The sequence below is a fragment of the Chiloscyllium punctatum genome, chromosome 10 (assembly GCF_047496795.1).
Source record: "Chiloscyllium punctatum isolate Juve2018m chromosome 10, sChiPun1.3, whole genome shotgun sequence".
In the NCBI taxonomy this organism is placed as follows: domain Eukaryota; kingdom Metazoa; phylum Chordata; class Chondrichthyes; order Orectolobiformes; family Hemiscylliidae; genus Chiloscyllium; species Chiloscyllium punctatum.
Genome location: NC_092748.1, coordinates 113,427,831 through 113,444,028, shown reverse-complemented (window position 1 = coordinate 113,444,028; position 16,198 = coordinate 113,427,831). Strand labels below are relative to the sequence as shown.

Genomic DNA, 16,198 nt, shown 5'->3' with positions numbered 1-16,198 from the left:
AGTGGGGGATATGCCGGGCCATGAGGTTACAGATTGTGCTGGAGTACATTCTGCTGCCGTTGATGGCCCACAATGCCTCATAAATGCTCAGTCTTGAGTTACGAGATCAGTTCGAAGTCTGTCCGATTTCACATGGAGATAGTGCCACACAACACAATGGTGGGTATTCTCAATGTGAAGGTGAGACTTCATCTCCACAAGAACTGTATGGTGGTTGCTTTTCCTGATACTGTCATGGACAGATATATCTGCAGCTGGCAGATTGAGAAGGATGAAGTTACTAACTGAGGCACAGCAGACACACAGTTCATCTCAATTTAGGATCGTTTATAAGAAAAGTCGTTCATTCAGCTGGTCAAATGTTGGGGTGGCATGGTGGCTCAGTGGTTAGCACTGCTGCCTCATAGCACCAGAGACCCAGGTTCAATTCCAGCGTTGGGAGACTGTCTGTGTGGAGTTTGCATGGTCTCTGCGTGGGTTTCCTCTAGGTAAACCCTCCAGGTGCTCTGGTTTCCTTGTGCAGGTTGGTTGAATTAGCCATGCTAAAAGTGCAGAGGGAAATGGGTCAGGGTGGGTTACTCTTCAGAGGGTCGGTGTGGACTTGTTGGGCCGAAGGGCCTGTTCCCACACTGTAGGGGAATCCAATCTAATTAACCTTGGTGAGCAAATGACAAAGGAGGGGTGCACGTTTATTATCCCTGACCATTTATCAGTAAAACAATTCATTGCCATGCTCAAGTCATCAGCGCCCTTCCTTACATTACAACAGAAAGCTAAGGCGCGTCTTCATGCCAATCAGAGAAATTGATAGGCGCTAGACAAATGCGATCTCGTAAGAATCACATGGAGAGCAGTGACTCCGATTTTGGATTGTTGGACACCCTGAGGATTTTGAAAAGCATCGTGTAAACGGGAGGCTTTGTATTTCCTTGCAACGCTGCGGCGACAGCAGAACAATTACACAAACGTCCTGGGTCTTTGAGAGGCCCCCCGCGCGTGCGCACCGGCGTCCGGCCGGGGACGCTGAGGGTTGCCATGGAGACGGGGAGGCCAGAAACCGGCTCCGGGGGGTTCACGGAGAGAGAGTGAGAAAGGTAGGGAGGAGGGAGAGGGGGAGGAGGGGAGAGGGAGGTGGTGAGGGGGGGTCGAGGGAGGGAGGGGGTGAGGGGGGGTCGAGGGAGGGAGGGGGTGAGGGGGGGTCGAGGGAGGGAGGGGGTGAGGGGGGGTCGAGGGAGGGAGGGGGTGAGGGGGGGTCGAGGGAGGGAGGGGGTGAGGGGGGGTCGAGGGAGGGGGTGAGGGGGGGTCGAGGGAGGGAGGGGGTGAGGGGAGGATCGAGGGAGGGAGGGGGTGAGGGGAGGATCGAGGGAGGGAGGGGGTGAGGGGAGGATCGAGGGAGGGAGGGGGTGAGGGGGGGTCGAGGGAGGGAGGGGGTGAGGGGAGGATCGAGGGAGTGAGGGGGTGAGGTGAGGATCAAGGTAGGGAGGGGGTGAGGGGGGATCGAGGGAGGGGGGTGTCGAGGGAGGGAGGGGGTGAGGGGAGGGCCGAGGGAGGGAGGGGGTCAAGGAGGGGTCGAGGGATGGAGGGAGGGATGGGGTCCAGGGGGGCTCGAGGGAGGGAGGGGGTCGAGAAGGGGGGTTCGAGAGTGGGAGGGAGGGTGTGAGGGGAGGAACGAGGGAGGGGGGTCAAGGGAGGGAGAGGGTTAGGGGGGTCGAGGGAGGGAGGGGTGGGGGGTCGAGGGAGGGAGGGAGGGGTTGGGGGGGTCGAGGTAGGGAGGGGGTGAGGGGAGGATCGAGGGAGGGAGGGGGTGAGGGTGGGTTAAGGGAGGGGGGGTTGAGTGAGGGAGGGTGTCGGGGGGGTCGAGTGAGGGAGGGGGTCGAGGGGAGGTCGAGGGGGGTCGAGGGAGGGAGAGGTTTGAGGGGGGAGTCGAGGGGGGGGTCGAGGGAGGGAGGGGGCCGAGGGGGGGTCGAGGGAGGGCGGGTTTCGAGGGGGGTGTCGAGGGAGGGAGGGGGCCGAGGGGGGTTGAGGGAGGGAGGGGGTCGAGGGGGGGTCGAGGGGGTTCGAGGGAGGGAGGGGGTCGAGAGAGGGAGGGGTGAGGGGAGGGTCGAGGGAGTGAGGGGGTCAAGGGGGGTCGAGGGAGGGAGTGAGGGATGGGGTCCAGGGGGGTCGAGGGAGGGGGGGGGTCGAGGGGGGGAGGTGGGGTGAGGGGGGTTTGAGGGGGTCGAGGGAGGGAGGGGGTCGAGGGAGGGAGGGTGTCGAGGGGTGTCGAGGGAGGGAGGGGGAGGGTGGGGGTCGAGGGAGGGAGGGTGTTGTGGGGGTCGTGGGTATGAGGGGGTGAGGGGGAGGAGGAGGGAGGGAGGGGGTTGAGGGATCGAGGGGGAGGGACGGGGTCGAGTGTGGGAGGGGGTCGAGGGGGGTTTGAGGGGGTCGAGGGAGGGAAGGGGACGAGGGTGGAGTTGAGGGAGGGAGGTGGGGTGAGGGGGGGTTCGAGGGAGGGAGGTGGGGTGAGGGGGGGTTCGAGGGAGGGAGGTGGGGTGAGGGTGGTCAAGGGAGGGAGGTGGGGTGAGGGGGACGAGGGAGGGAGGTGGGGTGAGGGGGGTCGAGGGAGGGAGGTGGGGTGAGGGAGGTTGAGGGAGGGAGGTGGGGTGAGGAGGGTTGAGGGAGGGGGGCGAGGGGGGAGTTGAGGGAGGGAGGTGGGGTGAGGGGGGTCAAGGGAGGTAGGTGGGGTGAGGGGGGGGTAGAGGGAGGCAGGTGGGGTGAGGATGGGGCGAGGGAGGGAGGGGGGCGAGGGGGAGTTGAGGGAGGGAGGTGGGGTGAGGGGGATACGAGGGGGTCGAGGGAGTCGAGAAAGGGTGGGAGAGGGTCGAGGGGGGGCCGAGGGAGGGAGCGGGTCAAGGGGGGTCGAGGGAGGGAGGGGGAGGGAGGGGGTCAAGGGGGGGTGGAGGGAGGGAGGAGGTCGAGTGGGGTTGAGGATGGTTCAAGGGGGGTTGAGGAAGGGAGGGGGTCAAGGGGGGTTCGAGGGTGTGAGGGGGGAGTTGAGGGAGGGAGGGGGGGTCGAGGGAGGGAGGGGGGAGAGGGGGGAGTCGAGGGAGGGAGGTGGGGTGAGGGGGGTCGAGGGAGGGAGGGGGTAAGGGCGGAGTTGAGGGAGGGAGGTGGGGTGAGGGGGGTCAAGGGAGGGAGGGAGCGAGGGGGGAGTTGAGGGAGGGAGGTGGGGTGAGGGGTTTCGAGGGGGTCGAGGGGGGTTGAGGGAGGGAGGGGGCTGAGGGAGGGAGGGGGGAGGGGCTCGAGGGAGGGGGTCGAGTGGGGTGTCGAGGGGGTCGAGGGGGGTCAAGGGAGGGGGTCGAGCGAAGAGGGTTCGAGGGAGGGAGGGGGCAAGGAGGGTTCGAGAGAGGGGGTCAAGGGAGGGAGGGGGCGAGGGGGGAGTTGATGGAGGGAGGTGGGGTGAGGGGTTTCGAGGGGGTCGAGGGGGGTCGAGGGAGGGAGGGGATCGAGGGGGGTTGAGGGAGGGAGGGGGCTGAGGGAGGGAGGGGGGAGGGGCTCGAGGGAGGGGGTCGAGTGGGGTGTCGAGGGAGGGAGGGAGGGGGTCGAGCGAAGGGGGTTCGAGGGAGGGAGGGGGCAAGGAGGGTTCGAGAGAGGGGGTCGAGGGAAGGAGGGGGCGAGGAGGGTTCGAGGGAGGGGGGTCGAGGGAGGGAGGAAGCAAGGGGGGGTCGAGGGAGGGGGACGAAGGGGTAGTCGAGCGAGGGAGGGGGAAGGGGGGTCGAGGGAGGGAGGGGGTGTGAGGGGGTCGAGGGAGGGAGGGGGTGGAGGGGGATGAGGGAGGGAGGGGGTGAGCGGGGGTCGAGGGAGGGGGTTGAGGGAGGGAGGGGGTGAGCAGTATGCGAGCGAGGGAGAGGGTGAGCGGGGCTCGAGGGAGGTGGAGGTGGTTGAGGGAGGGGGTGAGGGGCGTTGAGGGAGGGAGCGGGTGAGGGGGGGTTAAGGGAAGGGATCGAGGGAGAGAGCGGGTGAGGGGGGTCGAGGGAGAGAGTGGGTGAGGGGGTCGGGGAGGTGTCAAGGGAGGGGTTCGAGGTATGGGAGGGGTCGAAGGGGGTCGAGGGAGGGGTTCGAAGGAGGGAGGGGGCGAGAGTTGTTGGAGGGAGAGATGGGGTGAGGGGGGTCGAGGGAGGGGGTCGAGGGAGGGAGGGGGCTCGAGGGAAGGGGCGAGGGGGGTCGAGGGAGGGAGTGAGTGGGAGTCGATGGAGAGAGGGGTTGAGGGAGGAAGGGTGCGCGGGGTGGTCGTGGGAGGGGGTGAGGGGGGGTCGAGGGAGGGGGCCGGGCGAGGGGGGTTCGTGGGGGGATCGAGGGAGGGGGTCGGGCGAGGGGGGTTCCAGGGATGGAGGGGGCGAGGAGGGTTCGAGGGAGGGGGTCGAGGGAAGGAGGGGACGAGGAGTGTTCAAGGGAGGGGGGTCGAGGGAGGAAGGGGGCGAGGGGGTGTCGAGGGAGGGGGCGAGAAGGGCAAGGGAGGGAGGGCGTCAGGGGGAGTCGATGGAGGAACGGGTCCAGGGAGGGGGTTGAAGGAGGAAGGGTGCGCGGGGTGGTCGAAGGAGGGGGTGAGGGGGGGTCGAGGGAGGTGGTCGGGCGAGCGGGATTCGAGGGAGGGAGGGGGAGGGAGGGGGGGTCGAGGGAGGGGGTCGGGCGAGGGGTTTCGAGGGTGGGAGGTGGCGAGGAGGGTTCGAGGGATGGGGTTGAGGGAAGGAGAGGGTGAGGAGGGGGTCGAGGGAGGGAGGGGGCAAGGCGGGGTCAAGGGATGGAGGGGCGAGGGGGAGTCGAGGGAGGGAGGGGGCGGGGAAGGTCGAGGGAGGGGGTCGAGGGAGGGGGGGCGAGGGAGGGTAGGGGCGAGGAGGGGTCGAGGGAGGGAGTCGAGGGGGGTCAAGGGAGGGGGTCGAGGTAGGGTAGGTCAAGGGAGGGGGTCGAGGGAGGGATTGGGTTGAGGGAGGGAGGGGCGAGGGGGGGTCGAGGGAGGGAGGGGGCGAGGGGGGTTCAAGGGAGGGAGGGGGTCGAGGGAGGGAGGGGGCAAGGGGGGCTCGAGAAGGGAGGGGGCGAGGGGGGTGCAAGGGAGGGAGGGTGTCGAGGGAGGGAGGGGGCAAGGGGGGTTCAAGGGAGGGAGGGGGTCGAGGGAGGTAGGGGCGAGGTGGGCTCGAGGGAGGGAGGGGGCGAGGGGGTGGTCGAGGGTGGGAGGGAGCGAGGGGGGGTCGAGGAAGGGGGCGAGGGGGTGTCGATGGAGGGGGCGAGGGGGGTCGAGGGAGGGAACGGCGAGGGGGGGTCGAGGTAGGGAGGGGGTGAGGGGGGTTCAAGGGTGGGGGCGAGGGGTGTCGAGGAAGGGGGTTGAGGGAGGGAGGGGGCGAGGGGGGGGTCGAGGGAGGGGTTGCGGGAGGGGGTTCGAGGGAGGTGGTCGAGGGAGAGGGTGGAGCGAGGGGGTCGAGAGAGGGTGGGGGCGAGGGGGGGTCGAGGGAGTGGGTCTAGGGAGGGAGGGGGCAAGGGGGGTCGACGGAGGGAGGACGCGAGAGGGGGTCGAGTGAGGGAGGGGTCGAGGGAGGGAGAGGCGAGTGGGGTCGAGGGATGGGGTCGTGGGAGGGAGAGGGCAAGGGGCGGTAGCGGGAGGGGGTCGAGTGACTGGGGGCGAGGGGGGTCGAGGGAGGGGGTCGTGGGAGGGAGAGGGCGAGGGGGGTTTGAGGGAGGGAGGGGGTGAGGGCGGTGGAGAGAGGGGACGAGGGAGGTTGAGGGAGGGAGGGGTCGACAGGGGTCGAGGGAGGGAGGGGGTGAGGGGGGGGCGAGGGAGAGGGTCGAGGGAGGGAGGGGGTTGAGGGGGTGAGAGGGAGGAGGAGGGAGGGAGGTAGGGGAGGGTGGGGGTCGAGGGAGGGGTTAGAGGGAGGGAGGGGTCGAGGGGGGGGCGAAGGGGGTCGAGGGAGGGAGGGGCGAGGGGGTCAAGGGAGGGGGTAGAGGGAGGGAGGGGGTGACGGTGGGGTCGAGGGAGGGAGGGGGCGAGGGGGGGTCGAGGGAGGGGGTCGAGGGAGGGAGGGGGCGAGGGGTGTCAAGGGAGGGAGGGGGCGAGGGGGGTCGAGGGAGGGAGGGGGCGAGGGGGGTCGAGGGAGGGGGTAGAGGAAGGGAGAGGGTCGAGGGGGGGTCGAAGGAGGGAGGGCGGTGAGTGGGGGTCGAGGGGGAGGAGGAGGGAGGGAGGTAGGGGATGGCGGGGGTCGAGGGAGGGTGTAGAGGGAGGGAGGGGGCGAGTGGGGTCGAGGGAGGGGGGTCGAGGGAGGGAGGGGGCGAGGGAGGGAGAGGCGAGGGGGGGTCGAGGGAGGGGTCGAGGGGGGCCGAGGGAGGGGTTCGCGGGAGGGAGGGGACAAGGGGAGGTCAAGGGAGGGGTCGAGGGGGGTCGAGGGAGGGGTTTGAGGGACTGAGGGGGCGAGGGGGTCGAGGGAGGGAGTCGAGGGAGGGCGGGGTGAGGGGGGGGTCGAGGGAGCGAGGGGGCTCGAGGGAGGGAGCGAGGGGAGTCGAGGGAGGGGGCGAGAGGGTCGAGGGAGGGGGTAGAGGGAGGGAGGGGGCGAGGGGGGTCGAGGGAGGGGGTGAGGGGGGCATCGAGGGAGGGGCTAGAGGGAAGGAGGGGGCGAGGGGGGTGTCAAGGGAGGGGCTAGAGGGAGGGAGTGGGCGAGGGGGGCCGAGGAAGGGAGGGGGCGAGGGGGTCGAGGAGGCGAGGGGGGTCGAGGGAGGGGGCGAGGGGGGCATCGAGGGAGGGGCTAGAGGGAAGGAGGGGGCGAGGGGGGTGTCAAGGGAGGGTCTAGAGGGAGGGAGGGGGCAATGGGGGTCGAGGGAGGGGGTCGAGGGAGGGAGCGGGTGAGGGGGGGTCGAGGGAGGGAGGTGCAATGGGGGTCGAGGGAGGGATGGGGCGAAGGGGGTTCGATGGAGGGGGTCGAGGGAGGGAGTGGGCGAGGGTGTTCGAGGGAGGGGGAGGCGAGGGGGGTTGAGGGAGGGGGTCGAGGGAGGGAGTGGGCGAGGGGGGTCGAGGGAGGGGGTAGAGGGAGGGCGGGGGCGAGGGGATGAGGAGGGTCAAGGGAGGGGGTCGAGGAGGTGAGGTGTGATCGAGGGAGGGAGGGGGTCGAGGGGGATCGAGGGAGGGAGGGTGGTCGTGGCAGGGAGGGGATCGAGGGGGGTAGAGGGAGGGAGAGGGTCCGGAGGGGTCGAGGGGGATTGAGGGGTGGAGGGGGCCGCGGGAAGGAGGGGGTCGAGGGAGGGGGTCGGGGGGGGGGTCGAGGGGGGTCGAGGGGGGTTCGAGTGAGGGGTGAGGGAGGTCGAGGGAGTGAGGGGGGTCGAGGGGGTGAAGGGCGTCGAGGGAGGGAGGGGGTGAGGGGGGAGTTGAGGGAGGGGGGGGACTGAGAGAGGGAGGTGGGGTGAGGGGGGGTCGAGGGAGGGAGGGGGCAAGGGGGGAGTTGAGGGAGGGAGGTGGGGTGGGGGGATTCGAGGGGGTCGAGGGAGCGGGGGTCGAGGGAGGGGGGGGGTCGAGGGAGGGAGTGGGTCCAGGGGTGTCGAGGGAGGGAGGGGGTCGGGGGGGTCGAGGGAAGGAGGTGGTCGAGGGAGGGTGTCGAGGGGGGTTCGAGGGAGCGGTGAGGGGGGTCGAGGGGATGAGGAGCGTCGAGGGAGGGAGGGGGTGAGGGGGGAGTTGAGGGAGGGAGGTGGGGTGAGGGGGGGGACCGAGAGAGGGAGGTGGGGTGAGGGGGGGTCGAGGGAGGAAGGGGGCAAGGGGGGAGTTGAGGGAGGGAGGTGGGTTGGGAGGGTTCGAGGGGGTCGAGGGAGGGAGGGGGTCGAGGGAAGGGGTCGAGGGGGGTTCGAGGGAGGGGTGAGGGGGGTCGAGGGGATGAGGGGAGTCGAGGGGGTGAAGGGCGTCGAGGGAGGGAGGGGGCGAGGGGGGAGTTGAGGGAGGGAGGTGGGGTGAGGGGGGATCGAGAGAGGGAGGTGGGGTGAGGGGGGGTTGAGGGAGGGAGGGGGTGGGGGTGTCGAGGGAGGGAGGGGTGAGGGGAGGGTCGAGGGAGGGAGGAGGTGAGGGGAGGGTCGAGGGAGGGAGTGGATGAGGGGGGTTGAGGGAAGGGGGTGTCGAGCGAGGGACGGGGGTGAGGGGGGTCGAGGGAGGGAGGGGGTGAGGGGGGGTCGAGGGAGTATCAAGGGAGGGAGGGGTCGAGTGAGGGTCGGGGGGGTCGCGGGAGGGAGTGGATGAGGGGGGTTGAGGGAGGGGGGTGTCGAACGAGGGAGGGAGTGAGGGGTGGGTTGAGGGAGGGAGGGGGTGAGGGGTGTTGAGGGAGGGAGGGTGTGAGGGGGGGTCGAGGGAGCGGCTCGAGGGAGGGAGGGGTGCGAGGGAGGGAGGGGGTCGTGGGAGAGAGGGGGCGAGGGGAGTTGTCGAGGCGAGGGGGGATCGAGGGAGGGAGGGGGCGAGGGGGTATTGGAGGGAGGGGGTGTAGAGGGGGTCGAGGGTGGGAGGGCGTGGGGAGGGGATCAAGGGCGTGAGGGGGTCGAGGGAAGGAGGAGGTGAGGGGGTTCGAGGGATGGAGAGGGTGAGCGGGGGTCGAGGGAGGTGGTTAAGGGAGGTGGTTGAGGGAGGGAGGGGGTGCGGGGGGTCGAGGAAGGGGGTCGAGGGAGGGGGTCGAGGGAGGGAGTAGGTGAAGGGGAGGTCGAGGGAGGGGGTCGTGGGAGGAGGTCGAGGGAGGGGGTCGTGGGAGGGAGCGGGTGAGGGGGGTCAAGGGAAGGGGTTGAGGGAGAGAGTGGGTGAGGGGGTCGAGGAAGGCGGTCGAGGGAGGGAGTAGGTGAGGGGGGTCGAGGGAGGGAGCGGGTGAGGTGGTTCGGGGAGGCGTCGAGGGAGGGATCGGGTGAGGGGGGTCGAGGGACGGGGTCGAGCGAGGGAGGGGGGCGAGGGGGGTCAAGGGAGGGAGGGGGCGAGGGGGGTCAAGGGAGGGGGCGAGGGAGGTGTTCGAGGAATGGGAGGGGCCAAAGGGGGGTCGAGGGAGGGAGGGGATGAGGGTTGTTGGAGGGAGGGGGTAGAGGGAGGGAGGGAGCGAGGGGGGTTCGAGTGAGGGAGGGCCTCGAGGGAGGGGGCAAGGAGGGTCGAGGGAAAGAGGGGGTGAGGGAAGGATTCGAGGGAGGGGGGCGAGGGGGGTCGAGTGAGGGGTCGAGGGAGGGAGGGGGGCGAGGGGGGTCGAGTGAGGGGTCGAGGGAGGGAGGGGGAGGGGGGGTCGAGGGAGGGGGTCGAGGGAGGGGGGGGTCGAGGGAGGGAGTCGAGGGAGGGAGGGGGCGAGGGGGGTTCGAGGGAGGGGGCGAGGGGGGTTTGAGGGAGGGGTGAGGTAGGGAGGGGGCAAGGGGGGACGAGGAAGGGGGTTGAGGGAGGGAGGGGACAAGGGGGTGTCGACGGAGGTGGTCGAGGGAGGCGTCGAGGGAGGGAGGGGGTGAGGGGCGGTTCAAGGGAGGTGGTTGAGGAGGGAGGGGTGGAGGGAGGCAGGGGGCGAGGGGGGGTTGTGTTGGGAAGGTTGCGAGGGGGGTCGAGGGAGTGAGGGGGCGAGGGGGGTCAAGGGAGGGAGTGGGTGAGGGGGGTTGAGGGAGGGGGCGAGGAGGGGTCGAAGGAGGGGGTCGAGGGAGGCGGTTGAGGGAGAGAGTGGGCGAGGGAGGGGGCGAGGAGGGGTTGAAGGAGGGGGCGAGGGAGGTCAAGGGAGGGGGTGAGGGTGGGTGGAGGGAGGGGCTCGAGGGAGGGAGGGGGCGAGGAGGGGTTGAGGGAGGGGGTCGAGGGAAGGAGTCGAGGGAGGGAGGGGGCGCGGCGGTGTCGAGGGAGGGAGGGGGCGAGGGGGGCTCGAGGGAGGGGGATGAGGGAGGGAGGGGCGTCGAGGGAGGGGGTCGAGGGAGTGCGGGGGTGAGGGGGGTCGAGGGAGGTGTCGAGGGGGGTTGAGGGAAGGAGGGGGAGGGGGTGGTCGAGCGAGGGAGGGGGCGAGGGGTGGTCGAGGGAGGGAGGGGGTGAGGAGGGGTCAAGGGCGGGAGGGGGCGAGGGGGTGAGTGAGGAAGGGGACGAGGGGGAGTTGAGGGAGGGTGAGGGCGAGGGGGGGTCAAGGGAGGGGTCGAGCAGGGTCAAGGGAGGGAGGGAGCAAGGGGTGGTCGAGGGAGGGAGGGGGCGAGGGGGGTCGAGGGAGCGAGGGAGCGAGGGGGGTCGAGGGAGGGAGGGGGCATGGGAGGGTCGAGGGAGGGAGGGAGCAAGGGGGGGTCGAGGGAGGGAGGGGTTGAGGGAGGGAGGGGGCGAGGGGTGGTCGAGAGAGGAAGGGGGCGAGGGGGAATTGAGGGGGGTGCGAGAGGGGTCGCGGGAGAGAGGGGGTGTCAAGGAAGGGAGTCGAGGTAGGGAGGGGGTCGAGGGAGGGAGGTCAAGGGAGGGGGTCGAGGGAGGGGGTCGAGGGAGGTAGGGGGCGAGGGGGGGTCGAGGGAGGGAGGGGATCGAGGGAGGGAGGGGGCAAGGGGGGGTCGAGGGGGGGCGAGGGGGTTGTCGAGGGAGAGAGGGGTTGTCAAGGGAGGGAGTCGAGGGAGGGAGGGGGCGAGGGGGGTCGAGGGAGGGGGTCGAGGGAGGGAGGTGGCGAGGAGGGTCGAGGGAGGGGGTCGAGGGAGGTAGGGGGCGAGGGGGGTCGAGGGAGGGAGGGGGCGAGGGGGGTCGAGGGAGGGAGGGGGTGGGGGGTCGAGGGAGGGAGGGAGCGAGGGGGGTCGAGGGAGGGGGTCAAGGGAGGGAGGGGGCGAGGGGAGGTCGAGGGAGGCGGTGGAGGGAGAGGGCCAATGGAGGGAGGGGGCGAGGGGGTGGTCGATGTAGCGGGGGTCAAGGGAGGGGGCTGAGGGAGGGAGAGGGCGAAGGGAGGGAGGGGGCGTCGAGGGAGGGGGCGAGCGGGGGTCGAGGGAGGCAGGGGACGCGGAGGCGTCGAGGCAGGGAGGGGGTGAGGGGGGTTGAGGAAGGCAGGGGGCGAGGAGGGGTCGAGGGAGGGAGGGGGAGGGGGTTGAGGGAGGGAGGGGGTGAGGGGGGTTGAGGGTGGGAGGGGGCGAGAAGGGGTCGAGGGAGGGGGTCAAGGGAGGGAGGGGGGCTGGGGGGGTCGAGGGTGGGGGTGACGGGGGGTCGAGGGAGGGAGGGGTGAGGGGGTGTCGAGAGATGGAGGGGGCAAGGGAGGGTTGAGGGAGGGGGGTCGAGGGAGGGAGGGGGCGAGGGGGGGTTCGAGGGAGGGAGCGGGCGAGGGGGGTCGAGGGAGGGTGTCGAAGGGGCAAGGGGGGTGTCGATGGAGGGAGGGTGTGGGGGTGTCGAGGGAGGGGGCAGGGGGGTCGAGGGAGGGAATGAGGGGGTTCGAGGGAGGGGGATGTGGGAGTGAGGGGTTGAGGGAGGGGGCGAGGGGGGGTTGAGGTAGAGGGTCGAGGGAGGGAGGGGGCGAGGGGGTCAAGGGAGGGTGTCGAGGTAGGGGGGTTCGAGGGAGGGGGTCGAGGGAGGGAGGGGGCAAGGGAGAGTCAAGGGAGGGGGCGAGGGGGGGGTCGAGGGAGGGAGGGGATGAGGGGGTGTCGAGGGAGGGAGGGAGGGAGCGGGGGGTCGAGGGAGGGGGTCGCGGGGGGTTCGAAGGAGGTGATCGAGGGAGGGAGGAGTCGAGGGAGGGAGGCGGTGAGGGGGGTCGAGGGAGGGGGTCTAGGGAGGGAGGGGGCGAGGGGGGTGTCGAGCGAGGGGGTCGAGGGAGGGAAGGGGCACGGGGTGTCGAGGGAGGGATGGGGTGCAGGGGGTCGAGGGAGGGAGGGGGCGATGGGGGATCAAGGGAGGGACGGGGCGAGGGGGGGGCGAGGGGGGTTGAGGGAGGGAGGGGGTCGATGGGGGTTCGAGGGAGGGAGGGGTCGATGGGGTGGGTTGAGGGAGGGAGGGGTGGGGGGGGTCGAGTGAGGAGGTGATGGTGAGGGTCGAGGGAGGGAGGGCGTGGGGGGGTTGAGGGAGGGAGGGGGCGAGGGGTGGTCGAGGCAGGGGGTCAAGGGAGGGAGGGGGTCGACAAGGGAGTGGGCGAGGGGGGGTCGAGGGACGGGGCGATGGGGGGGTCGAGGGAGGGAGCGGGCGAGGGGGGTTGAGTGAGGGGCGAGGGGGGGTCGAGGGAGGGAGGGCCGAGGGGGGGTTGAGGGAGGGAGGGGGGTGAGGGGGGATCGAGGGAGGGGGTCGAGGGAGGAAGGCGGCGAGGGGGGGTCGAGGGAGGGGGTGAGGGGGATTCGAGGGAGGGGGCGAGGGTGGTGCAGGGAGGGGTTTGAGGGAGGGAGGGGACCAGGGGGGTTTGAGGGAGGGGCTGAGGGAGGTGGTCGAGGGAGGGGGGAGGAAGGAGGGGGTCAAGGGAGGGATGGGGCGAGGGGGGTCGAGCGAGCGATCGCGGGAGGTGGTCGAGAGAGGGGGTCGAGGGAGGGGGTCGAGGGAGGGATGGGGCGAGAGGGGGTTGAGGGAGTCGGTCTAGGGAGGGAGGGGGCGAGAGGGGTTCGTGGGAGGGATGGGGCGAGGGGGGTCAAGGGAGGGGGTCAAGGGAGGGAGGGGGCGAGGGGGGGTCGAGGGAGTGAGCGGGCAAGGGGGGGTTCGAAGGAGGGGGTCGAGGGAGGGAGGGGGGCGAGGGGGGTCGAGGGAGGGGTCGAGGGTGGGGGTCGAGGGAGGGAAAGGGCAAGGGGTGGTTGAGGGAGGGGGCCGAGGGTGGGTGTCGAGGTGGGGGGTCGAGGGAGGGTGGGGTCGAGGGAGGGGGGGGTCGAGGAGGGGGGTCGAGGGAGGGAGCGGGCGAGGGGGGTTGAGTGAGGGGGCGAGGGGGTCGAGGGAGGGTGGGGGCGAGGGGGGATCGAGGGAGGGAGGGCCGAGGGGGGGTCGAGGGAGGGAGGGGGTGAGGGGGGATCGAGGGAGGGGGTCGAGGGAGGAAGGCGGCGAGGGGGGGTCGAGGGAGGGGGCGAGGGGGGTGCAGGGAGGGGTTTGAGGGAGGGAGGGGACCAGGGGGGTTTGAGGGAGGGGCCGAGGGAGGTGGTCGAGGGAAGGGGGGAGGAAGGAGGGGGTCAAGGGAGGGATGGGGCGAGAGGGGGTTGAGGGAGTCGGTCTAGGGAGGGAGGGGGCGAGAGGGGTTCGTGGGAGGGATGGGGCGAGGGGGGTCAAGGGAGGGGGTCAAGGGAGGGAGGGGGCGAGGGGGGGTCGAGGGAGTGAGCGGGCAAGGGGGGTTCGAAGGAGGGAGTCGAGGGAGGGAGGGGGCGAGGGGGGTCGAGGGAGGGGTCGAGGGTGGGGGTCGAGGGAGGGAGAGGGCAAGGGGTGGTTGAGGGAGGGGGCCGAGGTAGGGTGTCAAGGAGGGGGGTCGAGGGAGGGGGTCGAGGGAGGGGGGGTCGAGGGGGGGTCGAGGGAGGGAGTTGGCGAGGGGGGTCGAGGGAGGGAGAGGGGCGAGGGGGTTCGAGGGAGGGTGTCTAGGAAGGGAGGGGGCGAGGGGGGGGTCGAGGGAGTGGGTCGAAGGAAGGAGGGGGCGAGGGGGGTCAAGGGAGGCAGCGGGCGAGGGGAGCTCGAGGGAGGGGTCGAGGGAGGGGGCGGGGAGGGGTCGAGGGAGCGGGAGCGGGCGAGGGTGTTGGAGGGAGGGAGGGGGTGAGGGTGGTCGAGGGAGGGTCGAGGGGTGTCGAGAGAGGGGGTCGAGGAGGGGAGGAGCAAGGGGGGTCGAGGGAAGGGGTCAAGGGAGGGAGGGGGCAAGGGGGGTTCAAGGGAGGGGGTCGAGGGAGGGGGTTCAAGGCATGGTGTTGAGGTAGGGGGGTTCGAAGGAGGGGGTCGAGGGAGGGAGGGGGCGAGGGGGGGGTCGAGGGAGGGGACGAGGGAGGGAGCAAGGGGGGTCGAGGGGAAGGGTCAAGGGAGGGAGGGGGCAAGGGGGGGTCGAGGGAGGGGACGAGGGAGGGAGCAAGGGGGGGTCGAGGGAAGGGGTCAAGGGAGGGAGGGGGCAAGGGGGGTTCAAAGGGGAGGGGGTCGAGGGAGGGGGTTCAAGGCATGGTGTTGAGGTAGGGGGGTTCGAAGGAGGGGGTCGAGGGAGGGAGGGGGCGAGGGGGGGTCGAGGGAGGGGACGAGGGAGGGAGCGAGGGGGGTCGAGGGAAGGGGTCAAGGGAGGGAGGGGGCAAGGGGGGTTCAAGGGAGGGGGTCGAGGGGAGGGGGTTCAAGGCATGGTGTTGAGGTAGGGGGGTTCGAAGGAGGGGTTCGAAGGAGGGGGTCGAGGGAGGGAGGGGGCGAGGGAGGGGACGAGGGAGGGGGCCGAGGGGGCTAGGGGGGTCGAGATGGGGGTTGAGGGGGGGGTGAGGGGGGTTTGAGGGAGGGGCCGAGGCGATGTCGAGGAGGGGGTTGAGGGAGGGAGGGGGCGAGGGGGAGGTCGAGGGAGGGGTCGCGGGAGGTGGTCGAGGGAGGGAGCGTCGAGGGACGGGGTTGAGGGAGGGATGTGGCGAGGGGTGTTTGAGGGAGGGGGTCTAGGGAGGGAGTGGGTGAGGCATGGTGTCGAGGGAGGGGGTCCAGGAGGGAGGGGGCGAGGGGGGGGTCGAGGGAGGGAGTCGAGGGAGGGGGGCGAGGGGGGTGGAGGGAGGGGGTCTAGGGAGAGAGTGGGCGAGGGGGGGGTCGAGGGAGGGGGTCTAGGGAGGGAGGGGGCGAGACGGGGTTTGAGGGAGGGAGCGGGGTGAGGGGGGTCGAAGGAGGGGGTGAGGGGTGGTTGAGAGAGGGGGGTCGAGGGAGGGCAGGGGCGAGGGGGGTCGAGGAGGGGGTGGGGGCGAGGGGGGTCGAGGGAGGGGGGTCGTGGGAGGGAGGGGCAAGGGATGGTCAAGGGAGGGAGGGGAGGTCGAGGGATGGCTGGGGGCGAGGGGTGTCGAGGGAGGTGTCGAAGGAGGGAGGGGGCGAGGGGTGGTAGAAGGAGGGAGGGGGCGAGGGTTAGTCGTGGGAATGAGGGGGCGGGGGGGTTGAGGGAGAAGCTCGAGGGAGGGAGGGGTGCGAGGGAGGGAGGAGGTCGAGGGAGGGAGGGGATCAAGGGGGGTTCGAGGGAGCGTCAAGGGGGTGAGGGAGATGAGGGGGTTCGAGGGGGTGAGGGGGTCGAGGGGTGAGGGGTGGTCGAGGGAGGGAGGGGGGGTGGTGGTGTCGAGGGAGGGAGGGGGTGAGGGGAGGGTCAAGGGAGGGGGAGGGGAGGGTAGAGGGAGGGACTGGATGAGGGGGGTAGAGGGAGGGGGGTGTCAAGCGAGGGAAGGGGTGAGGGGTCGAGGGAGGGAGGGGGTGAGGGAGGAGGGTCGTGGGAGGGAGGGGGTGGCGGGGGTGGAGGGAGGGAGGGGGTGAGGGGTGTCGAGGGTGGGGAGGGGGAGGGAGGGGGTCGAGGGAGTATCAAGGAGGGAGGGGGTCGAGTGAGGGTCGGGGGATCGCGGGAGGATCAAAGGGGTCAGGGGGGTCGAGGGGGTGAGGGGGTCGAGGGAGGGAGCAGGTGAAGGGGGTCGGAAGGAGGGGGTGAGGGGTGGTTGAGGGAGGGGGTCGAGGGAGGGCGGGGACAAGGGGGATCAAGGGAGGGGTCGTGGAGGGAGGGGCGAGGGGCAGGTCGAGGGAGGGGGGGCTAGTGGGGGTCGAGGGAGGGCGGGGGCGAGGGGGGTCGAGGGAGGAGTCGAGGGGGCTCGAGGGAGGGAGGGGGCGAGGGGTGTGGTAGAGGGAGGGAGGGGGTGAGGGGTGGTCGAGGGAGGGAGGGGTTGAGGGAGCAGCTCGAGGGAGGGAGGGGTGTGAGGGAGGAGGAGGTCGAGGGAGGGAGGGGGTCGAGGGGGGTTCGAGGGAGTGTCAAGGGGGTGAGGGGAGTTGAGGGGGTTCGAGGGGAGGTCGAGGGGGTGAGGGGGGGGTCGAGGGGTGAGGGTTGGTCGAGGGAGGAGGGGGTGGTGGTGTCGAGGGAGGGAGGGGGTGAGGGGAGGGTCAAGGAAGGGGGTGGGGAGGGTCGAGGGAGGGAAATGGGATGAGGGGGGGTCGAGGGAGGGGGGTGTCAAGCGAGGGAAGGGGTGAGGGGTCGAGGGAGGGAGGGGGTGAGGGGAGGGTCGAGGGAGGGAGGGGGTGAGGGGGGGGTCGAGGGAGGGACGGGGTGAGGGTGTCGAGGAGGGAGGAGGAGGGAGGGGGTCGAGTGAGTATCAAGGGAGGGAGGGGTCGAGTGAGGGTCGGGGGTGT

At 71.3% G+C, this 16,198-nt stretch overlaps 1 protein-coding gene across 1 annotated transcript in view; it reads left to right on the top strand.

Annotated features, from left to right (window-relative positions):
* Positions 1–1,029: 1,029 nt before the first annotated feature.
* Positions 1,030–16,198, top strand: part of cfap65 (cilia and flagella associated protein 65) — a 171,051-nt gene continuing 155,882 nt past the window's right edge. The window contains exon 1 of the mRNA XM_072579951.1: positions 1,030–1,094. The gene's annotated coding sequence lies outside the window, so the exon portion shown is untranslated. The remainder of the gene's footprint in view (positions 1,095–16,198) is intronic.